This window comes from Neopelma chrysocephalum, unplaced genomic scaffold (genome assembly GCF_003984885.1).
Source record: "Neopelma chrysocephalum unplaced genomic scaffold, ASM398488v2 Primary Assembly neopelma1_25, whole genome shotgun sequence".
NCBI lineage: Eukaryota > Metazoa > Chordata > Aves > Passeriformes > Pipridae > Neopelma > Neopelma chrysocephalum.
Genome location: NW_020897694.1, coordinates 21,080,763 through 21,108,469, shown reverse-complemented (window position 1 = coordinate 21,108,469; position 27,707 = coordinate 21,080,763).

Below are 27,707 nucleotides of genomic sequence, written 5' to 3'. Positions count from 1 at the left end.
GTAACCTGATCTCTTTCTATGACAGGACTAGCCACACTGTGGATGAGGGAAATGCTTGTGGATGTTATCAGCCTAGAGTATTATAAAACCTTTTGCAACTTTCCCTCACCATTTCCACTGGCTGTTGTAGGTGGTGGTTGTGGTATGTGAAGGTTGAGATAGATATCCTTTTTTTTTAGGATTAACTTCTTGGCTGAGATTAAATCCTAGTTCAGGAGTAAAATTAGTGTTAATAGTGCCAGCACAGCAGGAAGGAGACTGAGCACAAGAAGGCAATGTGCAGAGAGCTGTATCATGACTCTGAGAACCACTGGAATCTAAAGTTCCAAATATGATGAATTAGCATACAGCTTTATGTGATAAAACATTATGTTCCATATGAACTATTGTCTTCTTTTTTTGGTACATCACTCTTTATATCTATAAATATGTAAGAGAATTTACAGGCAGCCTTATTTTTTCAGAGTATTTATGACATCTATAACTTGTTTAACTCATTCCCTTAGAAGGAATTTTTCCTGTTAATTTTACTCAGCTTAAGATTTCACAGTTGATGGAGACCATGATACTCACTTTCCTGTCAAGTATATCTGGTTATGCTTTTATCAATATGGAAATCTGCCACATTTACTTTGCAGTCTAAAATGGATGACTTACTCATCAGACACACTATACCAAGTAAAATGAATATATAAAACCCCTTTTTGAATGGTAAACAAATCAAATTCAACAAATCAAAACCCCCACCCAAATATAATTGTTATGTGAGGAAAACTAGGAAAGCATGAAGTTTTAGAATAACAAAACCTATATGAAGGAAAGAATTTTTCTGAAAACCAAGTAGGAACTGCTAGGAAAGAGTTTTCTGCTTACTGATTGAGTGAAAATCATGTGGAATTTACAAAAAGAAGATTATTTTTATACTGGCAAATTAAACATGACAACAACCAAACAGTTGGGTTGGAATGCTCTGAAAAAGATCAGTAAATATCTTTGACCAGTGCCAAACTAACCGTCTCAAAGGCAATAACAAAACATGATTCAAAGAATGCCACAGACCAGAAACTATACCCAGTAGACAACACAGCCAATGTCACCGTATTAAGGAAGGACAGGGAAGGAGAATTTAGTTAGCTGATATATCAGCTGTCTGTGGTGCCAAAAGATCAGTCTTTTATATCTGAGAATACAGAACCAGCCACAAGCACCCATTGATTGAATTTCTATTCTTCAGTAGTGGGGAAGACCAGATGTAAGCACATTTTGTCTCAAATATTTGGACTGTTGTGACCAGAAAGTTGCCATTGGAAAAGAGAGTCCCATGAAGCACTGCTCTGATCCAACTTCCTGCTCCGCCTTGAGACTCATGTTCAGTCCCCCTTGCCACTGGAGGAAGGGGAAGAGGACTCACTCAAAAGAACTGGAGGGTCACGTGCAAACGAAGTGGCGCAAAACGTCTAGTTTACATAAGAGGCATTAACCAGAAAAGGAAGAGAATTGGTCCTTTCTTCCTCTTCGTCACTACTCCAGCTCCAGACCATCCCCATGGCAAGATCAACATGGGATCTAAGGACTGGCAACGCTCTTTGTTCTCTCTCTTTTCTGTTTTTATTTCTCTCCTCCCCTGCTTTGTCTGGGTATCATATTCTACCCCTGTACTCTGTGCTGAAGTTTTTTGTGGGAGTGGGGAGCTTATGAAAGTGTGTTGTGGCTTGTTAGCCAGCACCTTTGAGGGATGGTGTGTTGTGGCTTGTTGGCCAAACCTTGTGAAGTTTGATCTGGGAGTTGAGAGCTTGTTGAAGTGTACTGTAAAAAATTAAGCCAACACTTTTGAGAAATGTATTGTAGAATTTTAGAGATTGTTAGCAAACACTTTTTGAGTCTAAATAGTGGGCTAGTTTCTGGAGTTAAGGTGACTCTACAACAAAAGCACAACAGATCCCTGACACAGAATCTGGTTTCCCTGGTCAGCCCAATGAGAATTTATAATGAACATCACATTTCCTACAGATGTGTTGTGACAATTAGGTTCTCATGCAAAACATTCAGGATTTAATTCATAGTCACGAACTCCTTCAGGATGAGAAAGTCTCCCACCCATGGTGCTTCCAGGAGTGGGAGTTTCAAAATGGAGGTAAGTGTACGCTCTGAGACTCTTCCAGGAGGAGCACTCAAGAGCTTCTTTAGCAGAGGGGAAGAGAGGTAACTGGTATAGATCAAGTCACAGCTAGTTAACATGGTATGTATTTGAATCTAGCAAGCTAACTCCTTTGCACTTCCCTCCTATACGTATATACTTGACTAAGTATGAATCCAGGCTGGTTTATTGGTGGTTTGTGCTTTGGAAGATTTATCATGTCCACCTGCTCTCCTTTCTTCCGGGAAGGTTTCCTTTAGCACCCCCCTGCCACCCACTCCTCCCCATCAATTTACCTAGATCATTTTTTCCAGACCTCATAGTATTTCTTGTGCTCTCGTCTAGAATGTGTCCTATTTTTTCCTTCTAATACTCTCTGTAAGTGACAATTATTATTGTGTAGTGTTCCTCCAGGGTCCTTAGCAATGTCAAGTAAAAGGGAGTAACAGCTTTTTATTAGCACTTACTTACCTCTCCAAATACTATTCCAGCTTTTTTCTTTGTTTTCACATGTTGTCTAATATTCATCCTTTTATCAGTCTAGTCCTCAAATCCTTTTCTCATGCACTGTTCCTAGGGCGGTTTTTCCATATTTTGTAAATAGGCATGTAATTGCACTTTAAGCTTATCACTTGCCTTTATATTATTTGGTGCCTTCAGTTTGTCAATAACATTTTGACTTTCAACAGCATTCTCAAAAGTGTTGATATATTTTTTTCAGCTTGAAAACCTTGAAATTTTTTAAAAATTTTAAATATTAGTCTCTGGCATTATTCAACTTAAAATATCTAAATAAATGTGATATGGGGGAGGTCCCACTGTAGCTCTCCTTGAGATTCTCTTTCAGTTACACAGGAAATTTTGATGATATCTCAAAGACTATACATCCATACAGTGGTGATTATGCATCTTCTTTTTAAATTACCTGTTTATGATGTCTTAATTCAGAAAAGATGAAAAATTAGGAAAAATCTTTTGTAAAATAAACATTCTAATTGAAGAAGTGAAAATAAAACAATGAGCAGCAGTAACAGGAAATTAATCCTTCAAAAATAGCCCATTTAAACTGAAATTAAACAGTAAAATATGTGTCATCTTCTCCTGCATTAGAAAAATGAAAAAAATTAGATTTTCATGGACGTAGGTAAAATGCCTTTAAATATAAATCTCAGGTTTACTGCTTGCCACATCTAAGCCATAAAATTATACCCATGGAAGCTTAGTTCCACACTAAGCATTTAACAGGAATTTTTGGTTATTTGTCGTAAATCTCATGTTTTTAAAGAATTTGCTGAAATAAAGCTTTAAAAATATTAAGTACAAGGTTTTCCATTGATCCAAAGCAATAAATATGTTTATCCTCAAAGATAAATATTTAGCATATAGATAAGTATTTGGGGAGATGGAAAGGTAAGCTCTATTTATGCTTTATTTTTTTAAGGATATAATCTAACTCCAGGACCATGATACAGTTTAAAGGGAAGTAGGTACTATAAATGGTAAAATTGAGGTGGCTTTCCCCTTGCAAAAAGTGTAATACAATCTCAAGAACATAATAGGAAAGCAAAACCCATAACTGTGTGCTTTGTATTTGAAATACAAATATTAATTCTTTTTTCCTGCAAATTCATGCTTACTGAAATTAATATAAAGACTTTAGGCTAAAAATTAAGCAGTTTTGCATTGGGTGTAGGGCTTTCATAAAATTTATTTGAAAAAAAATGCTTGAAGATCTTACTGAAAAGCAAATACTAAAATAAGATAGATGACAGCAACAAATAATTCTAATGTTTACAAACCAGCTCTTGCAAAAATCACATTTTTCTAAATAATACATTGGATTTAATGGAATTAATGCTACATGAATTTTGTTTTTCCCGGAGGGAATAAGAATATGTTGTCAGCGCCCAATACTATCTGACCAGGTTCTTTTAGATATTTCACACAGGTAATAACACCAAATTTACTTATTTGAAGATACTTGATGCTTCGCTTGATTTAATACAGTGATACAGTAGTGTAGTGAAAACATAGCATAAACACCACATGACAATTGCAGTATGCAGTTAGGTCACAATACAATATGATTCCCATGACCAATCTCTAGATGCTCCCTATCAAGTCATTGGACAACCCCAGCCACTGGGAAAGAATACATAGATTCAAGCCTGTTGCTTTCTTCAAAATAAATTTTGATGGTCACTCTTTTTTTTTTTCCCACTTCATGTTTGGCTGAGCCTTGTATATCCTTCTCCTATGTTGGCCTGTCTCAATCAGGAAAAAAACATCTTCTCTTGATTTACTCAGCAAAGGGTGTTTACACAAAGAGCTGATCCACTCAACTGATAAAGAGACAGCTGATGCATTTATCTGAAGCAATAGTCTTCCGGCAACCCTCTGGTCCCCTTTGTATTGAGATACATTCTTCTTTCTTTGCAACAGCTGTGCTCGCTCCCCATATTCAACCCTGAGTTTCACTAGTGCATACCTGTGCTCATCTCCTCTGAGCCTCCTTCCATGGTAGGGACTTTTTGATCAGTCACTTACATGCACAAACACACATTTATGTACATGTAAAGTAAATATAATTTCAACAGGATTTTGGTGGTATCAGAGATTTATAGAATTAATTTGTGCTATTGAAGAGTGTGCATCCTGTAAGTGTAAGACTAACACAATGAATTGGTCTTTACTGTTATTGAGATGAGGAAAAGTGTTGAGTTTCTTTTAAATAGGTATAGAAAGTTTCTCATTTGTTTATCTGCCAGACTCATGAATCTAAAATATTAGCTACACTATTTTAGTCATGTCAGATATTAAAGGTTATGAACTGTGTAAATTAATGTGATTGGAAATTATTCTGCTTTCCACCACTGTTTGCATGAATCGTTCCCTTCCCTCTCTCTAGATTATAGGAAGTGATAAAAAAGATGCCTAAAATTTAATTAGACTTAGATTAGTTCCTGGTTTAAGTACCCTATGTTATGTATCACAGATAGCTTGCTAAGTTTTATGTTATTTGAAACATGTTGTCATTAGCCTCCAACAAAACCCGTCTTTTTGTGTTTCATGTAGTCAAAATTTTCCGCAGTTTTCTACATCTGCCTCCATAAAGGAGGTTTTTCCATTGTACTTCTGATTAAAAGGAAAATTCCCTCTCATAGAATCAAGGAAGTTGAACACTTTTCTGTGCTGTTGTAGTTATCTCTGAGTTATCAATTCATTTAAATAAGATGTAAAGAGATTAATGCTCTGGACAGTGATAATAAGACTTGCAGGACAGTAGCAAGTGAAGGAAATGGGTATGGTGGATTGACTTTGACTGGATGCCAGCTGCCCATCAAGCAATTCTATCTCTTCCTCTCTTCAATAGGACAGGGGGAGAAAATATGATCAGAGAGCTCGTGGGCCCAGATAAGGACAGAGAGATCCTCACCAATCACTGTCACAGGCAAAATAGATTCAACTTGAAGAAATTAATGTAATTTATTGCAATTAATAACAAAGAAGCATAGTGAGAATTAAAAGCAAGAAAAGTACTGATAAAAAACCACACATTAACAAATTAGAAATATTTGTTACAGATTTTTTTTTAGTTAATTTTTTACTATATTTCCCAGTTGCTGTTTATCTTGTCTGCAGTCAATGAAATACTTTTGTCAGTATGGTCCCAAAATTGAGTTAACCTAAGTTCTCTCTGTAGTTATAGAGCAAGAGAAAGAAAGAGAGAGAGAGCAAACCTCTAGGATTCACAAGGTAAGTATCTTTCCATCTTGAAATGCAACCTAGACTACTATCCTAAACATAAACAAACTAAACCACTTAATGATAAGTGAGATTATACTAAAAGACAGGTAAATTAATAGATAGATTTTCTTTGGAACCCCAGTTTGTTTCAAATATAGAAATTGGATCTTTTTAATGCCACCCATATTCAATAACTACATGAAGAAATATCTGGAAAAAAAATACTGCATGTAACAATGTATTGTCTGTGATGGAAATAGAGATTATAATGCAAAATAGTATCTTGACATTTATAAAAGTAACATTTAAGCTGAACATATAGAATAATTACCTGTCCAAGACAATTATTTGACGAAGGAACAATTGCCTAAAGGGAAAGCCTTTATACCCAGTTAAATTCAAATTATATTAAAAATTAAATATTAAATTAAAGAATTTCCACTGAATGGTTAGCAAAACCATAAATACCTGAAAATTCTATCATTCATTATTTTTGCCGTATAATTCTATTCAAAGTTTGATAAATATCAATAAGTAGGAGTAAGATATGAATTTGCTTTCCCAAAAAATAATTGCCCTTAACAATGCTTCTCAAGATTTTTATAAATAATGTAACTGTCCTCAACTGTAATGCAAACAGATGGAAACACTGAAAGACTATTACTGTATACAGCTATCATGCATTAAAATAATGTTACTATGTCACTTAGCATATTAAGTATATCAGTAATTTATATTTTAATATAATTAAAACTAAATGTCTGTCATGGTAACTTCCCTTCAGGTAGTTATGGGCCATTATTAGATCATGCCTTAGGCTTCTCTATGCAAGATTGAAGAAGACCAGCTCTCTCAATCTCTGTTTTTAATTAGGTCCTCTAGGCTTCAGACCATCTTGGTAGCCTTCTTCAGTTTCTCCACATTTGCTGTGATTCAGGGGTCCCAAAACTGGATACAATGCTCCAGATGTAACCTCATCAGGGCTGAGTAGGGAGGAATAAAAGTTTTCTTCATTCTGCTGGTTATACTTCCTCTACACAAATGAACAAGATTTGTTTTATTTGAGATAGAAGCACACTGCTAGCTCATATTCAACCTTGTGTTCACCATGTTTCCCTTCTCCTTTCCATCAGAACACCTTTTCAGCCAGGTGCTTCCCGGATTCCCCTGCTGTTATGTACCCTTATTCCCTCTCAGATGCAGGTCTTTGCATTTCTGATCCTTGAACTCCATGAAGTATCTATTGGTCCAATGATCAAGTTTATCAGTCTCTCTGCTCCAAACTCAAGGTCATAATTTAAATTCCTAATGTTAGGGTGAATTCAAGGACAAGTCCCTGTATAGGGATATCACAGATTCCTGACATGAATTAAATTTCTTGATAATTTTAGCAGAATGTGTTGTAAATGTCCCTGGCCTACAGCAAATAACCACCCTTTCTTCATAGTCATGAGGAAGGGTATTTGTATACATATCAATGCAGAATGCAGAAGACCAACTAGAAGTATTGAGTAGAACTGAAAGGAAGTAGGTCCTACAGATTCATGCTTATCAGAAATCTGTAATGTAATCAGAATATAAATCTCTGGAACATGCATGTGTCTCTACAAGGCCACTGATTTGAAGTTTCAGTCTGCTTTTATGTTTCTTATTATCATTGTCTTTCATCATTGCCTGTTTCGCTGGCCTTTTTGATGTTTGACCAATTGCAAGTTATGGAAAGAGTCACTACAGCTTCCTATATCCACAACAACCAAAACAAATGCAATAAATTCTGTTCATTTTCCTCAGGCATGCCTGTAGAATTAGAATCCTCATCTTGTAGTTCCCAGCTCATCCGTCCCCTTAAAGCCATGAAGCTACATGTTTTTAAAGTACTTGTAGAGCAGGTAGGTGATAACATTTCTCATACATGCCACACAGTAGTGTCTTCTTGGAATTTAAGATTGATTTTCTTCACAGCATTTTGAAATATCTTTTTTTAGAAACTGCTGAAAAACTAAGCCAATTTGAAAGACAGAAGAGAGGAACAGAGGGTTCTTTGGAAATCTGAACATCAGTTATAGTGAAAACTAGAATAAAGCCTTTGGAGAAATAGATTCATCTGCTCTTAATTCTTACATGCTCAGATAATGAAAACAATGTTTATTGTTTGACATATGCTCCGTACACTGTCCAGGAAAATATCAGTGAGGACAAACCAGAACAAAATGTTCAATATTTCTTCATTAAAAATTTCTTCTTAAGCTCACAGTAGTTGTACTGGGTTAATTGACTTTCTTCATAGCACCAGCGTGCTGTTGTGTTTTACATTTGTAACAAAAATAGTGTTGACAATACACCAATGTTTTTAACTATTGCTGATCAGTGCTTACACAGCATCCAAGACTTTCTGTTTCTCACTCTACCCCCCAGTGAGTAGGCTGAGGGTGCACAAGATGCTGGGAGGAAACACAACCAGGACAGCTGACCCCAGCTGACCAAAGGGATAACCCATACCATATGGCACCATGCTCAGCTATAAAAACTCAGGAGGAAGGGAAAGTATTCAGGATTATGGCATTTGTGCCTGTTACACATGCTGAAGCCCTGCTTTCCAGGTGATGGCTTGACATCTGCCAGTTGATAAGAAGTAGTGAATTAATTCTTTCTTTGATTCGCTTGTGGGTGAAACTTTGCCTCACTTATTAAATTGTCTTTATCTCAATCTGGAAATTTTCAACTCATGCTTTTCTAGGGGAGTCTTCACTTTAGGCAGGGAAGTGAGTGAGCAACTAGCTGGGGTCTTAGCCTCTGGCCAGGGTTAACCCACCACAGTAGTTTGGGATGATAGCTTATTTAAAATGTGTTATATTTAAATGCATTTAATTAAGCATATTATAATAATGCGTTTTTAAAATCCAATACATCTATAGAGTAGATGAAATACCTGTTTCTGTAAAATTTTGTTTGATGTAGAATTCAAAGGAAGCACTGCTGAAGAAGCTTTCTACTAATTCCTGAAAACAGCCTTTAATATACCCAATATAAAATGTAATTGCTTTAGGGTATGTATTTCAGGGTTGAAAATAAGAAGTCTATAAAGTGGTTTTATGTGGTTTTAAGAAGCATTTAGATTCAGGTTTTGACTTTTTTTTTAACTGCAAGTTGGCTATTTTCTATTGTCTCAGTTTATTCATTCCAATTCCTTAACTGATATGCATACTTTCTGTCTGTAATTTATTTTTCATATGATTTAACGTATTTAATTTTTTATCTCTCTTCTATCAATTCAATTTCCTATCCCTATTTTTTAAAATATAAATGTTTCTCACCATTAAACTTTCTCTTTTTATGTCATTACCTTTATACTTAAATCCTAACTACTACTAGTTAACAAAAATAATAGAGCACAAAAATAACATTGAATCATCAATGAGAAGCTTCAGGCATTGAGAATTAAATCAACACAGGAGCAGAAGTAAAATATGGAACCACTTAAGGTAATAAGAAAAGAACAAATTACTCATAATGATGTTTTTAAATATTGTTTCAATATTAATATGATACCAATAGACATGAATGATATAGTACAGAGCAACATGTGCAATTGTGGTGTCTACACACTGGATTACAGAATGAATTATGAGATATTATGGGGATGCAAAATGTCTTTTCTTAAACTTTTTTTCCCCATGATTACTTGTAGAGGGCAATTATGTGTCTCATTTTTCCTCAGATGTACCATATAGTTAGGGTTGAAAGAATAACATCCTAATGTCCCTAATACTGAAACCAGAACCATTGTCTCAGAGAAGCAATAAACACGGGCCAAAGTTTTTAAAAGAATATGAACAGTAACCATGTATTGTTCCAACTGATAGGGCTTTATTTGCGTATATTAGTTTCATTTAGAAATTACACATGTGAGTTTAGGTGTATGAAATTATTTATCATTTTTTTAGCACATTGTTACAGGGTAACACAGGTGTAACAGGGAAAAATTTGCAATCTTTCCTCAATGAACTCCAGAGCTACTAGTTCCTAGTTCAATTAAAGCTGAAATTCTCATAATTATGAGACCATTATTTGGGACAATTGGTAGAGGGAACAGGAGCACAGGTAGTGATTTCGTCATTCCTTCTGGTAACAAGGAATAATAATGATAAGAATAGGCAGATCCATGTCAACACGTGGCTCCCAGAATCGTGTAATGGGAAAAATTTTGGGGGTTTTGACCACAGGATGATCTACTCAACACCTAGTCTACTGACACCAAAAAGAAAAAAGAATTCCAGCACAGGAGCTAGCAGGGCTTAATGATAGAGTTTTAAAATTGTTTGGAAAGGGGAAAGAGACAAAACCAGACTCACCAGTGATGAGCGATAGAAGCTTTAGCCAGTCTCAGAGATTTGATATCACTGTCATAAATGAAACCTGGTGGGATGAGTCCTGTGACTGGAGTACCCTGTTGGACAGTTACAGTCTCTTCAGGAGGGATAGGGAGGGCAGAAATGATGGAGGGGTGGCACTGTTTGTAATAGAAGTGTTAGAATGTATGGAGCTCACAGTTGGCAATCTCACAGCTGAGAGCCTCTGGGTAAGAATCAAGGGAAAACAAATAATGAGGATGTCATTGTGGGAGTCTGCTATAGACCTCCTAGCCAGGACAATGATGCCAATGAATTATTCCTTGAGGAACTAAGGGACATTTCCAAGTCAACTGCCCTTGTCCTTATAGGGGACTTCAACTTGCCAGAAATTAACTGAGAGCATCGCACAGCTGGCACAACCCAGGCCAGAAGATTCCTTTAAAACCTGGATGATAACATTATGGAACAGGTCCTAAAGAGCCAACTTAGAAAGACATTGGCAGAGTGGATACCATGAGCAAAGTGAAGATTGGTGGCCATCTGGGCCACAGTGACCACAAAGTGTTTGTGTTTAAAATCTCTGTTGACAGGAGGAAAAGTGCCAACAAAAACTCAACTCTGGACATGAGGAGGGCAGACTTCAGTCTGCTTAGGGAATTAGTAAGTAAGGTCCCCTGGGAAAATGTTTTTGAGTTGCTGGGATCCATCAGTGCTGGTTCCATTTTCAGACATCACTTCCTAAGGGCACAGGAGCGGGCAATTCCTAAACCATGATTTTTGAGCAGTCTTGGAAGCCCAGAGAGGTCTCAACTGACTGGAAGCTGGCAAATGTTGTCCTGATTTTCAAGAAGGGCAAGAAGGAGGACCCAGGAAACTACAGGTCTGTAAGTCTCACTTCAGTGCCTGGTAAAGTTATGGAGAAGATTATTCTGGGAAGTATTGAAAAACACCTGAGACAACACAGTCATTGGGCACAGACAGCAGGGCTGCATGAGAGGAAAGTCCTGACTATCCAACCTGATTTCCTTTTATGGCAAGGTAACCCATCTAGTTGAGGGAGGGTATTTTCCCGCTCTGCTCTGCACTGGGGCGGTCTCACCTTAAATATTGTGTGAAGTTTTAGGCACCACAGTTTAAGAAAGATATTAAGCTCTTAGAGAGTACTCAAAGGAGGGCAATGAAGCTGGGGAAGGGGCTTGAGGGGAAGCTGTATGAGGAGTTGCCAAGGTCACATGGTCTGTTCAGCCTGGAAAAGAGGAGACTGAGGGGAGACCTCATTGCAGTCTACAACTTCCTTGTGAGAGGAAGAGGAGGGGCAGGCACTGATCTCTTCTCTGTGGTGACCAGTGACAGGACCCAAGAGAATGGCCTGAAGTTGTGTCATGGAAGGTTTAGGCTGGATATTAGAAAAAGGTTTTTTGCCTAGAGGGTGGTTGGGTACTGGAACAGGCTCCCCAGGGAAGTGGTCACAGTATCAAGCTTGACAAACTTCAAGAGGCATTTGGATGATACTGTCAGGCACATGGTGCAATTCTTGGGGAGGTCCTGTGTGGGGCTGGGGGTTGGACTCAATGATTCTCGTGGGTCCTTTCCAACTCAGCATAGTTTGTGATTCTGTGATTACCTACTGGTTTCACCCCCTGCTTGCCCAGAGAAAAGTAAGTCACAATTTAATGATGTCCATCAATCTTACTCATTCACTGTGCCCAAGGGTACTTCTAGATATCTGAACTTTCTCTGTTATCCTACTTTTTCATGTCTTCTCCCCTTATGCCTCTCTGCTGACGCATTTCCACACCATCACAATTCAAAAGAAAGAGACACATAGGGCTTAGCTTCAGCTGGTCGTGTTCATTTATAGGATCTGACATGATTTGACAAGTCTATCCCCAATCCCAGTTTTTGTCTCAGACTGCTTCTCATCTATAAGAAGTCTGCTTCTATATACTTGCAAATGTGAGTGTGCATGTGTGTGGACATGGAGAAGCATACACATATGAGTAGATATCACAGAATAACAGAATGGGTCAGGTAGGAAGGACCACAGTGGGATTATCTGGTCCAACCTCCCTGCTCAAGCAGGATCATCCTAGAGCACATTGCATAGGACTGTGTCCAGATGGTTCTTGAATAAATCCAGTGAGGGAGACTCTACAACTTCTCTATGTAATCTGTTCCAGTGCACAATAATTTGGAGGTTATTGGTTTTACATTGTTTAAAATTAATGTAATATCAAAATTCATATACTCACTATTTTTATATACTTTTGGTTTATTCAAAGTTATAATGAGAAAAAATAATGAGTAAAAAGATCAGAGCCAGTCATTTGTACAAAGAGAACTCCTGTGGACCTCATTACACTGCCTGCACTCAACACAATCAAACACACACATGAATGCTAGTCACCTTTTATTATACTCGTAAAGAGGAATATGGACTCGTAAAAAGTGTAGCTGGCAACTTTATAAAAGCATAAAAGCTTGACTTTAGTGGTTCCTTCATAGCTATCTAACAAAACAGTTAAAAAAAAATAGCTAACAGATAGTTATGTAACAACTGCCTTATTTAACACTGTAAAATGAGTATTTTCACTGTTCATAACGAGGTAGACTGTCCTCTTCTACCTACGGTTCAAAATGAAGTGCAAAAAAAATTTTTAACTTGTTTGATGTATTCGAAACCTTAATGACTAGAACTGTGTAAATAATAGAAAAGTCATCTTTTGAAAGAATCATTCAATTTCTGCTAGATGTTTTTGCACATTTTATTGTTTATTTTCTGAATAGTCCTACCTAAATATCCTCTTCTCACAAATATTTAAGGAATTAATATTTTTATTAAAAGTATTCATTTTTCATGTGGACAGATGCATTATTTTTTAATTTGTTGCTCATCATCTATTTGCTTATTTAAGACCTTCATTAATGCAGTCACAAACCAAAAGATCACCCGGGTGAGCTCTCCTCCACTGAAATGAAAAATGGCAATAGGGAATAACCACAGAAGTTTAACACTCACAGACTGCATTTTATTTCAGTTTTCCATGGGAACTTTTCACAGATAAATAATACATTTGTATATGACTGTACTGGTTCACAAATAATCTGTTATCTTAAAAATAGCTTATTTGTCAAATAGCTTATTGGCAAATAACCTGACAATTTCTTGCTATACTATGCCTTCAATCATGAAAAAGCTCCAAAGGTTGACTGTCAGTATTCACCCTACTTTTACTATATAAAATCTAGTGTATTTCTAATGGCTTGCATTAAAAACCAAACCGAACCAAAAAAGACCACAAAAATCTCCATGCAAACTCAAACTTACATTTACTAGTTTTAATTACTCTCTGACCGGTAATGAATTCTCTGACAATATTATTTACAGTCAGATCTGTTAGAATTAAAGCCGAGTCACCAGCTTCTACCATCACTTACAAAAGTATTTCTGTAGCATGGAATTCTTTCCTATACTCATCATTAGGAAGTGAAATAAGAAATTAGATGATGTAAATGTCAGAGGTAAATTTTATTCTTCCGTTTCCCATATAAATGTAGTACTCTGATTTAGGCATTAGTACAGTGTGAACAAAGGAAACCAAAGAAAAACAACAACAAAATTCTGTTTTGAGGGCTTTTGTCTTGGTAAATTCATGTTGATCATTCCTGACAACCTTCTTGTTCTTTCCATACTTGAAAGAATATTCCAAGAAGATGTGCTCCATGTCCTTTCTAGTGACGAAGGAGAGATTTCTTTCATAACTTGTAGCATCCTGGGTCCTCCTTCTTGTCTATCTGAAAGAAGTGTTTATACATCTTTGTTTTTTTTTTATCTGCAAGGGTTATCTCTTTATTTCTAGGATTTTTTATTTAAGGTGGGGTAAAGAAAGAGGATAGAGAATAAAATCAATAGCTGCTACTGAACACCAGATTTTTTTTCTTCAAAAGAGAAAAAAAATGCAATGATGGGTATCAGAATTGTTAGTATCAGTCATATATGAAAATCAGTATGTTTGTTCTATGGGATTTGCAAAGTGTAAAAGGAGAAATTATTTGGATGAACAGGTACAAATATATGTATTATGAGTTGTAACAGAAGAATAATCCTAACCATGCAGAACTAAAGATAGAAATTCAAAACTGAAGAAACTGCACAGAGATGATATGGAAAAAGAAATATATGTTTATTTGTCTAGAGACTAGTAAATTCAGTGAGAAATTAATGGATTTTTTCTACCTTTCTTCTCACACATGTATCTATATATAGCAGTCATATAAATGTGAGAATATTCACTCTTCTTCAAGATGACATGAGAACTAGTTTGTTAAGGACACCACTTTTTTCTAAAAAGTGGAAAATAAAAAGCAACATTCAGGAGCGTGAACAAGAGTAATATAACTGATGAGTTTCAACACTAAAACCTCTCTTGTTTCCTGCGGTACTACTGTAGAAACAAAACTGATGTTTCTGTCACTGACAACCTAAAGTTTGGTGAAATAAAAATCTTGATGGTACTCTAAAGTATGATGTATGAAATGATACACAGCTTCTAAATGTAAACCAGACCTAAGCTTCCTCTTTAAAATGCAGACTCTCAGTAAAACCTTCAAAAAACTGTAGGCAATTTAGGACAGTGCATTTGCTCACTGTGGTTTGCTTCACTGATGGTGCTGTTATTGATGGTGCAGTTTGCAGACTGTAACCGGAAGGATTTTACAAACTTGTGGAGCCTTTTGAGTTTCTTTTGTAAAAGATACAAGACAATGTATTTAAGTAGGCCATTCAGCTTAAATACACATAAGCTTAGTATCACTAAGGTTGGAGAGCACCTCTAAGATCATTGAGTTAACCCAGCACGACTGTGCACCACTAAACCATAACCCAAAGTGCCATGTCCACACGCCTTTTGAACAGTTCCAGGGATGGCAATTCCACCACATCCCTGGGTGCCTGACCACCTTTTCAGTGGAAAAACAAATTCCTAATAGCTACCCATTTAATGAACTATTGGCATATCAGGAAGCACTAGGTCATATTTTTCCTTGGTTTTTGTTTGGTTGCTTGGTTTTGGCTTTGGGGATTTTGTTTGTTTTTTTGTGGCAGCAAGTGATAGAATTTTTAAACAAAAGAATACCCTCTGTTGATTAAGGAGGAACTAGGAAGATTAATACCATAGGTTGTCTGCATAGTTATTTTGCAATAATTTATACACACAATAACTGTACAGATAATTAACTAAACATGGATTCTATTGTGATTTGATATGGGCTATAGTCTATGTATGTTCATGTTCAGTGCTTCTGGTCTCCCAAAATTTAAGGTGGTCTTGGGTTAGGAAGCATCCTCAAAAGAGCAAGTGACAGGAAGAACTAGAAACTTGGACTCTGGCAAGTGATCCTCCTGCTCACAGTGATCATAGTTCATTTATTGCTTTGAACTATATCATCAATTAAGCAGCCATAAAATCTGTTCAGAAAGTTTTGCATTCTTTCAAGAAATTTGCACTAATAACCCTGTGTCCCTACACCATAGTTACGCTGTAGATGTCTCTGTAGCTATAATACTCAACGTCAACATTTGTTCCTAAGTTATTGTAAAATTTTAATAATAACTTTGCAAAGTGGTAGAAGAATATCATCAAATGAGTTTTAGCAACACTGGGTAAGCAAAACAGTTTATAATTTCTGAGTAGATGGCAGCAGTTAGTTGGTATTCCAAAATAAAATTTAAAAAACTCACCCTCTTTCAGAAATACTGCTTTCTTTTGGGCTTGATTTTTTTATTATTCTTCAGACTGAAGGAATGATCCAAAACCTTTTATCAAATGAGCAAACTTCTCATTTCCTTCAATGTGCTCTGCATAATTTCTTCAGTGAAAAATGTCACCATCCAAAGAAATTCACATCTAAAATTTATAATTTTGTAGAATCAATGCATCATATGTTACTGGTATGGGGTGTTTCAACATACTTCTCGGAGTTAAAATATGCATTACGTGACTCTATATTGGACTCTGATATGAGGATCTCAAGTTATGTTGGATTCAGGTTATTATTAAGGGAATGTTTTATTTTTAAATGTTGCAATTTGTCATTCCTAAAATAGAAGTCATGTCTGTTTTGTTCCTTCTGCCCTGGTTACAAATGTGTGAACAATCTAAAGGTTGCTTGGAAAAAAGGTTTTCTGCTAAAGTGACACACAGTATTGAAGATTTTCTTTTATCTGTTTTGTGATCTGATTTATAGCTGTAAAAAAAAGATATAATGTTAGATGGTAAATAATGCATTTTTATGAAGTTTATGGAATTCAATAGAAAATGAAATCACATGCCCATTTTTTTCTCTCACGTTTTCTCACTCTTGTCTCTAAGGTGCTGTACAGTGTTTTATACCATTAAATATGTTATCTCAGAGGCATCAACAGCATCACTGCTTGGCTTATTTTTGTTCAGTAGCACGTCCATCTCGCAGTCAGTTGGTGTTATCTCTGACTGACACGGGGAGAAGCCATTCCTGTAGTGTTCCTCCCTGGTACCAAAACCTTGCTACATAAACACAATAAAGGCATTTGCTCTGCTTTATGAATTCAAATTACAAATGCAATCCAATGGTTTATGGTTTCCCATTAATACCAACAATGGTAACAAGCACACATATGTTCTTAGGTAACAATATAAATCACATGGACCATAACTACTTCCTGGGCAAAACCTGACCACTCATGAAGTTATACAAACATACTGAAAATCTCTGAAAACAACAACTCTAAAATTTAGAGTTTTGGGGCTTTCCTTGATTTTATTTCATTGCAAAGCTCAACTGCACCCAAACCTTCAGTACCTAAGCTAGTGGAAGACAGTGATAATTGTTATGGTTTCTCTTATGTTCCAGAGAATCATAGCATTCTTCAAAGAATGGTATTTTATAAGAACATCTGTCATACAATCTTATCACTCCATAAAAAGATCTTTTCAATTGATGTGTTTTCTTACAGTTTCTTTCTTTACATGGGCTCCCATATACTCACTATCTATTGTCCTTTGTTCATAGGATGTTCAAAAAATCTGCAAAGTTTTTGTTGCTGAAGGTAAACTATTTGACAAAGATGTAAGTTTCACGTTCAAGTCCAAAATCCTTTAAAAAAGTAGAGCAGTTCTACTCAGCTCTGGTGAGGCTATGCCTGGACTGCTGTCTCTTGTTCTGGGCTTCCTGGAGAGACATGCAGATCAAGTGAGTCCAGAAAAGAGTCATGAAGATGTTCAAGCGATCATTTGTCCTATGAGAAGAGACTAAGGGAGAGTAAGTCTTCAGCCTAGAGAAGAGAAGGCTCTGTGGGATCTCATCAACATCGATAAACACCTAAAGGGAGGGTGCAAAGAGTATGGAGCCAGGCTCTTTTCAGTGGTGCCCAGTGTCAGGAGTAGAAGCAGTTGACAGAAACTAAAACACAGGATGTGACACCTGAATATTAGGAATCACTCTTTTACTGAGGGTGACTGATTACTGATAAAGATTGCCCAGAAAGTTTGTGAAGTCTTCCTTCTTGGAGATATTAAAAACGTAAATGAACACAACCCAGAGTAGCTTTCTCTGGTTGACCTAGCTATAAACAGGGAATTCGACTGAGATGATCTCCAGAGGTGCCTTGTCACCTCAACTGTTCTATAGTTCTGCGAAAAAATTATACAGTTAGTCAGCAAAGAATTAAATGAAAATGGCTAAGTAATGCTTGAATGTATTCAGATATATATACTTGTAAAATTATGTGTAGAACAATGGTCACACTTCTATAAGTCTTATACAATTTTACATGATTTTTTTGTTTTAGTATATATTGTAAAGATGTTTCAACAGTGACTAATGAAGTTTATGAATCAATGCACCTATAAACTCAAGTTTTCCAAATGTTCTGTGTCAGTAATTGCCTAACTCTTCATATTGTGTTTTCTCTATTAAAAAATACTAACCTATATTTAAGACATAAATATACAGAAAACTGTGTATATAATATATACACATATATGTAAATATGTGAAATTTTAAATTACTAAAAAGTAGTGTTAGTGTAAATTAATTGAAAGAAAGTGATCATGAGATTTAAAAAAAAAATCTGCCTGTAACCTCAACCTGTCTTGTAACCCCAAATGACAACTAAGTAAAATATAATATTAGGACAAAACAAAACCTTTAACCAAACTTAATTTTTATTAAACATAATGTGAAAAAGTTACAAAACAGTATCTAGTGAATTGTTTTCTCATCTTCAATTGTCAATGCTCTATGATGGTACAAGATACAAATAAACATCATTTGTGAGTTTATTAAGAAAGTTCACGAGTTAGTACTAATGCCAGAAGACGCCTATAAAATCTTAGCAATTTTTCTAATGGCAGCTGTATATCACTCCTGACACAGTTTCACATGGTTTTGTAGATCTACACAACCAGAAGGAAATTACTTCATCTAGTAGTGCAATATATTTCTATTTTAGTCTGAAAAAGTGTCTCATAAATTAATTTAGACAGATCATAAAACAAACTTTGTTAACACTACATTACAATGAAATGAAAAGTATAATAGTTTTAAACTGAAAACATATTAAAATTAACACAATAATGTGATGAGATCAATTAAGATGACCAGATTTATAGAACACTTTACACATGAATGAAGTTTTCCAAGGAGTGTTAAAGTAAAAAAGGAAAAAGTACATAGTGGATAAAAAAAATCTTCACATCACTAAAATTTTAGTCTTCAAAGAGATTTAAGATGAAGTATAAAAGAGTAGGATAGTTTTTCAAATGCGTATGTTAAGTGAAAAAGAAAAGCAAGTACTAAAACTACTCAACAAGCACTTGGAGTTTTAAAGAATAACTTTGCAGCTGTGCTTGGGCAAAGCTTGTACTTTGAAATGGGAATTCTGCAATGATTACAAAGATCCTCCCTCTCCCATTTTTTTTTCCTTTTCAGAATTAATTACTGAGAGGCAAATTCCATTTTGCTAGTATTTTTAAAAGCTCTTTGATGGCCTAATTCACAAAAGTCAGTGTGAGAGAGATAGGTTAAGACTGTTTTGAAAAGGTTAATTATTTCATGAATTGTTAGAAAACACACTATGAGACAGTAAAAGTAAATATCAGTATGCCTATATTTTTTTAATATGATGTGAGTAAAGCAGGACAACAGCAATAGAAATGCTGTCCTAAAAATCTGTATTAATATCTGTATTAAAAGTTACATAGCATTCATGTTTGGCTTAATGTTGATTTCAATATTCTGCTCATTTTCAGCTTATGCAAGGCAGCTGAGAAAAACAGATCCAAAGGATTTCTGAAGCTAGACACAGTATCTGCCACTATCGAAACTGACAAAATTTTAACTGCAATATTGTCAAATTTCAGGAAGAAAATATTCCTTCAGTTTTCTACTTTTATATTAAGGACCAATGTCAGTGGTTGTCAATCATCTGTTTAAGAGAATGAGTCATAATCTTTACCCTGGTCAGTTATTATCAGAAGTCTGATTGATTGATTTAATTATATAATTTTAGAAAATAGGATATTACCTTCCAGCTTGCACTGACAATCGTAATGTTGAAATAATGCCTAGATATCTCAGTGTGGGATTGCTCCAATGTGCTTAGTGCAATGCATATGTGTGAAGGAGAGAGAGGAAGACCATCCTCATGATTTAAATATGTGTGAAACTGATACTCTGAGGGAAAAACATTATATTTGACCTCAATATCCAAATGCAACTGGGAACATATTTTGTAGAAGATATTATTCAATGCAGGTTGTTAGTCTCACCTCAAGTATTTTCAGCACTGCAGAGAAATATGAAATTTGCTGTCTTCAGTGGTTAGGGGGGTGTGGATGGACTTCTTTTTTTGTATAGAAAAGAGTTGGAAAATCTTAGAATGAATACAGAGAAGTTGTCAGAGTAAGTAGAAATGAGACAAAATTTAAACAAAGGATAATGTGGGCCTGTTCCTAAGTGGAGGAGGGGCCCCGGTTACAGAGGAAGCAGAGAAGCCAGAGTTACCGAATGCCTTCTTTGCTTCAGTCTTCACTGACAAGATCAGAAATCTCTGACCCAGGAGACCAGGGTGAAGGAATGTTGGAAGAGAGACTTTCCCTTGGTCCAGGAGGATTGGGTTAAGAACTCCTAGGCAAATTTGGCATCACCAAGTCCATGGACCATGACGGGATGTATCCACAAATGGAAAGGGAGCTGGTAGACACCATAGCAAGGCTGCTCAGGATCATCTTTGAAAGGTTGTGGTGACCAGGAGAGGTGCCTGAGGACTGGAAGTAGAGCAAATTATTCTATGATTCTATTCTATGATTCTAAATGTCACTCCAGTCTGCAAAAAGGGCAAGGAGGACGACCGAAGGAACTCATGGTCAGTCAGCCTCATCTCAATCCCTGGAAAGGTGATGGAGCACCGCATTCTGCAGGCCATTTCTATCCACATAGATTACGAGAAGATGATAAGGAGCGGTCAGCATGGGTTCACTAAAAGTAAATCATAACTAACCAACTTGATTGTCTACCATGATGAAATAACTACCTGGATGGATGAGGGGGACAGCAGTGGATATTGTCTACCTTGACTTCAACAAGGATTTCAACACTGTCTCTAACAAATCCTCATAGGCAAACTCAGGAAGTACGGACTGGGTGAGTGGACAGTGAGATGGATTGAGAACTGGCTGAACGGCAGTTCCCAGAGGACTGTAAATAGTGGCACAGGGTCTAGTTGGAGGTTTGCCATTAGTGGTGTCCCTCAAGATTCTACATTGTTTAACTTATTCATCGATGGCTTGGATGAAGGGGTGGATGACTCGTCCTTAAGTTTGTGGATGATTCAAAGCTGGTAGAAATGGCTGATACCCCAGAGTACAGCCCTCCAGAAACATCCCAACAGATTGGAGAGATGGGAAGAGAAGAACCTACTGAAATTCAATAAATCAAATGCATGGCCCTGCATCTGAGTGTCATAGTTTAGGAATGATACTCCTCAATTCAATGCCCCACCAAGACTCTCCCAAACCAGATGCTGCTTGCTCGCTGCCGCCTTCCCCTCCCCCTTTCCATTCCAGTGCAATGGAGTTGAGAATTGGAGGCACAAAAGGGGAAAATCATGGGTTGGGATAAGAACAATATACTGGAAACAGCAATGCAATAAGAAAATGAACAGTAATAATATAAATAACGAAGTGTACAAGGAAGGGTGATTCACACGCAAAATACTCACCAAACCTGAGACAATGAACAAAGGCAGACAATGCGCCATGGTTTTTTCAACTGGAAACCACACCCTTCTTCTGAGAAGCCAGGGAGCACATCTTGGAGAACCCCACCCCTGGCAATGACACGAGGTGGACACTAAAGTCCTGGCTGAAACTAGGACAATGAGGAAGAATAAACCCAGGCACCACTACAAAAGCTGAGCTACTGGAAAGCAGCTCTGAAGAGAATGACCTGGAGGTCCTGGTGGACAACAAGCTGTCAGTGGCCAACCGTGTGCCCTTGTGGCCAAGAAGGCCAATGGTGTTCTGGGGTGCATTAGGAAGATCATTGCCAACAGGTCAAGGGATGTGATCCTGCTGCTCTACTCAGCCCTGGTGAGGCCATATGTGGAGTCCTGTGTCCAGTCCTGGGCTTCTCCGTACAAGAGAGACATGGAGCTCCTGGAGCAGGTCCAGCGGAGGGCTACAAAGATGATCAAGGGACTGGACCATCTCTCTTTTGAGGAAAGGTTGAGGGACCTGAGCCTGTTCAGCCTCAAGAAGAGATGACTGAGAAGGGAACTCATCGGGGTCTGTAAGTATCTGAAAAGAGAGTGTCAAGAGAATGGAGCCAGGCTGTTCTCGGTGGTGTCAAACAATAGGACAAGAAGCAACAGGCAGAAACTGACGCATGAGAAGTTCCACCTGAATATGAGGAAGAACTTCTTTACTGTGCGAGTGACTGTGCACTGGAGCAGATTGACCAGAAAGGTTGTGGAGTCTCCCTGCCTGGAGATATTCAAGAACCATCTGGACACAATCCTGTGCAATGTGCTCTAAGATGACCCTGCTTGAGAAGGGAGGTTGGACCAGATGTAACCCACTGTGATCCCTTTCAACCTGACCCACTCTGTGGTTCTGTGAAATGCTCATAGACATTTAATCAAGAATTTCCAAGTACTGGGTATATTTAGCAGTTACTATCCCAGTCACCAAATATAGATAAATAAATAAAAAAATGTCTTAGCTTATATTGAAAAACAGATCATTACTATTTTGCAAAAGAAATTGTGCTCAAATAGACATGGGTAGAAAGAGAGCAAATCTGAAGAAAATTAATTTTCTGTAGTTAGAGAACCATATACACTTGGAAAATACTAGCGACTGCTTTGATGCAGGGGATGTTATAGCTCCCTAATTCTCAAAGTGACAGAATCCTTATAATCCTTAAAATATACTGTAGATAATTTTGGCAAAGGTCCTTGTTTTGAAACAGTGGGTTATTTTAAGTGGCAAAAAAATTCTGTGTTGACTGGTCAGCTGGATGCTTAAGATCAGCAAATACAGATCAGATCTTTTGAAATAGTCTTCCAATAAAAAAACTAAATTAAACATTAATAATAGAAAATGAACCAAAGCCAACAAAAAACCCAAACCAAACAAACAAATGAAGAAACCAAAACCAAAACCACATTTAGAAATTCCCTAACAATCAGCAGGAGTTCATGTGTGAGAAGCACTGTAGTGTTTACCTTATTTAGTCTGAGGACTTAAAAGCCCCTGTGTAGTAAAGATATTTCTCAATATCAAGTCAGTTTGAACTGTGGATATTCAGCTTTATGGTCTTGAAATATATCCTCGGAGCTCAGTTGCAGCCTCTCAGGGCTGCAGCTGCCAGGTTGGATGAAAAACTAGTTGCATCTGGAACCAAATATGAAGAACATTGCTGAAAAACATAAATCTGAGTTCGGATTCTTTGATATCAATTTTAAGGAATTTGCTTTCATGGTGGGACAGAGGACTAGGAGGAGAGCAAAGGTGTATATTTGAAAGGTATTCTAAACCAACAAAAATAGGAAAGCATTAATTACTTGTCTACTCTTTTCTCCACGACAGAAAATTTACTCTGCCAAACATAGACATGGTGATTAGATATAATAAGATGGAATAGATGGACCTAATAATTAGCAGTTATTATTCATAGTTCTGGAAGTTATGGTGAAGAGCTGTTGAATTACTTATTTACTGGATTTGAAAATAACACAGGCTAAAAATTGCCTGGAGTTGCAGGAGCAGAGTCTTGGTCTTAGAAGATTGGTGACATTAATGCTGCTTGAGTGGTCTGGGTTTCAAGGCTCTCCTAAGACAAGGAATCAGACACTTGTAAGTGTGATCACTGGAAGTTGCCTCAGAGAATTAGGCTGGCTATCTGCTCTTTCTGTGTCATTCAAGATCTGGTGTAGCGCAGCAAAAAGACAGTGGAAGAGCTTCCTAGAGCTAGCATTCCAGCAACAACTACAGTAAGTGTTTTAGCCTGGAAGTCACTCTCCAATCCACTGCATTCTGTGTAGATGCATTTGCAAGTTGTAGTGATATACAGCAATCCACAAAAAGAAATATGGAAAATGTTCAAAAGACAGTATAAATGGTTTGCCTATATTCTGTTTTATTTCTCCTTGTTTACTTGTTTTGTTCTTATTGCTGTTTTGAGCTATTTTATTTTTATTACCAATGCACTGTATGTAACTGCGACAAAATATTGCTGAAATCATTATTGACCCCTAATGAAAGAGTGAGAGAGTAATTTCCTTCCCTTCCCTTCCTTCTCCTCCCCCTTCCCCTTTCCTCTTTCTCCTTTCCCCTTTTCCTTTTGTCTATTTTAAGGAGAATTTATCCTCCTTCTCTAGGCAGATGTACTCTCTGCTGTTACACAAGCTTTGGATGAACAAGATTAGCCATGCATTTATTCAAGATGAAGAGGGTCTTGGAACAACAACAACAGCTACAACAACAACACCACAAACAAGCAAAAAACCCCACAAAACCAAACTCACCAAAACCAGAAAACCCCCCAATCAAAAACAAAGGCGGAGGTGACTATTGTCTACTTATGCTTTTTTAAATATTTACATTATTCATATAATATGTATACACACAGAGATATATATGCTATTTATAATTTGTATACCTATATACATACTAAATATGTGTGTAGAATGTGTATATACATTATCTACTACATAATGTGTACATGCAGTGTATGTACCTGCATATATATATTATCTGCATGATACGTAGTCTACATATACACTGTAGTATAGGCATAATAAAAATGTCTTTCTCCATAATATGTTAAATTGTATGATCTTTAAAGCATTGAACTTGTTTTGTATTATTTCAGTGAAGTTACATGAGTTTTAAATGAGCACAAAAGTAGAAAGAACACTTTACAGTGAAAGGCTGTAATGAAACAAGATTCTGTGTGAGTTCATATTTGCCTTCTTTCTCTCAGTTCCATACCTTCTGTTCCTATCTAGCTCAATGTTTTTTCATTTTTAAAAAGTCACTCTCTATTTCACATAACTTATTTTTAATCATTTTACAGTTCTGTATGATCTATGTTTCATTGCCTCAACAGCTTCCTTAAAATTAGTAATTTTATTAACATTCTTCCTCATGTCAGTAGAAGCACACAAGACTAACATAATTTCTAAGAGAATCTTTCTTGAATGTCACTTTTTTATCCCAGCTCACTTTCACTTTTGTGGTGGATTGACTCCAGCTAACAACTAACCACCAGCTGCTCACTCACTCCTTGCCCCCAGAGGAAAGGAGGAGCAAATTGTAAGAGCAAAATCAAGAAAAACTCATGAGTTGAGATGAAGACAGTTTAAAAGAAAAAGGAAAGAGAGAAAAAAACCCAAAAACAAGTGATGAAGAGGCAAGCACTTACCACCACCTACCAGCAGAACAATGACTGGCCCCATACAGATTCTAAGGGTACCTTGGAAAGACTACTCCCCAGTTTTATTGGTAAGTATGATGTTACACAGTATGGGATATTCCTTTGGTCAGCTGAAGTCAGTGGTCCTGGCTGTGTCTGGTCCCAAACTCTCACCTACCTCTGGCATTCTCGCCAGGGGACAGCAGAGTAAGAAACAGAGGTGGTCTTGATGTTGTTCAAGCACTGCTCTGCAATAGATAAAACACCGGCGTGTTATCAAGACTGTTTTAGCTACAGATGTAAAAGAGCTGCTTTTAAGAAAATTAGTTCCATCCTAACCAGACCTAGTACAAGTTTTACCTTTAAATGTGGGAACATATGGCGTCTTACACTTGTTATAAGTTTTTTTTGTGACATCTCAGTACTTCACAGTACGAATTCTGATTTACTATCATTTGATTCTATTAGAAGAATGGCCTGTCTTGGTGTATTTTATCTGTTTTGTTCTACTACTTTTGATGGAACTCATTATACTCCCAAATTTTACCCCCTGGTTGTATATCGTGATTTTACACTCCCTTGCTTCTCCTTTGAATCTTGATTCCTCCTCCAGAGAGAGCTGGTGCTCTTGACTACAGCAACAGTTCCGCCTCTCACACAGAAGCAATGTCTTGCTCTATTGTATATCCAACTTCTCATTTGCTGTAACAATGTTATGCAGTTAGTACTAGATGTCAGAAGGCAAAACTGATTAGCTGTGTAACTGCACTGAGAAGCTTAGGTACTGCATGAGAATACTAGTAGGAAGATGCCAGAACTCCTTGTTCTCAGATGAGTGTCCTTACCAAATATTACCTCACGTGCGCACATATGCATCTTTCATATCTTCCTGTGACTTCACATCTTTGAAGCTGTGTCACCGATCAGAAAACAAGTCTGGAAAAGATTCCATGTCTTTCATCTGTACAAATCTATACCCTGCTGAATTAGGAAATTCTCAGGGAAATTGTGAACTATTGTTTTTAACTTATGAGGAGTAAACTGAAATTAACTTTGTTCCTTCTAAGTGAGTCTTTCAGTTCTTAGAATTATTGTTGTGTTACTAAAAATGTACAATGCATAAATTTACACAATTCCTCCTCTCACCTGAATAATGGTAACCTGAGAGAGGGCTGTAGGAGTGCAAGTCATCTGCATAAAAATGAATTTAATCAAAAGCCATCTGACTCAAATCTGCCCTTGAATTCAAAACAGATACTATAAGATGTACTTACATTATTTTCAAGACTTTTCAGTGCTTAGCAGTAGAGCTATAAGAAATGAACTATCTATTTATGTTATCCTGCTCTAATCTTAAATGAAGAGAGCTTCAACAAATTAATGAATTATTCCATTCAACTGAAGAGAGGCATTGTAGTATGAAAGACTTTCAATTCTGTAATGCAAATTAGACAAAAACAAATCAGATTTAAACAGGCCTCTGAAACAGACAAGCTATGCTTTCCAAAATCTGCAGCGTATTTCAGTGTATTCTCATTGTCTTGATTATGAGAAACAAAAATATTACATAGTCATGGGTGACAGGTTTCAACATCTCCTGTCCTCTTTTCAGTTATTGAAGGATTTTATTTTATTTTGGTTTGGTTTACTTTACTTTATTTCGTTTAACAGTCCTTACCACAAGAGTGACATTTGTCCTTTCAATAGCAAAAGCTCTTTCATTTCCACCCCTCTAAAATCTTAATATAATCTCTCTCTCAGCCTGGGTTCCAGGTACTGATGGTCTATAAAAGTCATTCTGCTTCTGCCCTTCACACTCTTCTGTAGAAATTATTTCCTTGGGCAAGAAAAGGATAAGGTAAAGTTTACTTATTATATTTACACCTAAATCCTGGTATGATTGATTCATAACCACACAGGCCCGTAATACAGTATTGCTGTTGCTAGTAACAGGCCATTAGCTTTTCTAGTGAATTTACAAGGCCTCAGGACTAAGGCAGTGGAAGTGTGATTGCAACATAGGGAAAAGAGGTAGGAACAAAGTGTGTGCGTAACATTTTAACTGCATTATTATGCTTCCTTTTCTGTAAAAATTAGATCTAGATTTATAGTGATTCTTGAATTAGACCATTAGGATTTGTATTACACTAACAGTGAATTCTTGTCTACCTGTATATTTGTGTAAGGTTTGCTTCCTATTTATTCTAAAGGATGCTTTGAAGCATAACACTTGCAGTTTTTCCAAGACTACTTAAAAAACTAGCTGAAATACTGAACTTCCTATTCCAAAATATTTGTTCATTTGTTTTATTTGGTTTTTTGGTGTGGTTCTTTTTCTCCCCAGCTTCTTATGCTCAACAACCACATCTTCTACCACCTCATCTTTTCGTTCTTTTCCCATAGAAACACCATTCTCCTAGCAGTACTTTCTGGAAGTCTATTAAATGCCCTCTGAGAGAGCATAGATGTCCCTCTCTCCAGGTCCCTTTTTCCGAGTAAAAGGAAATATTTTA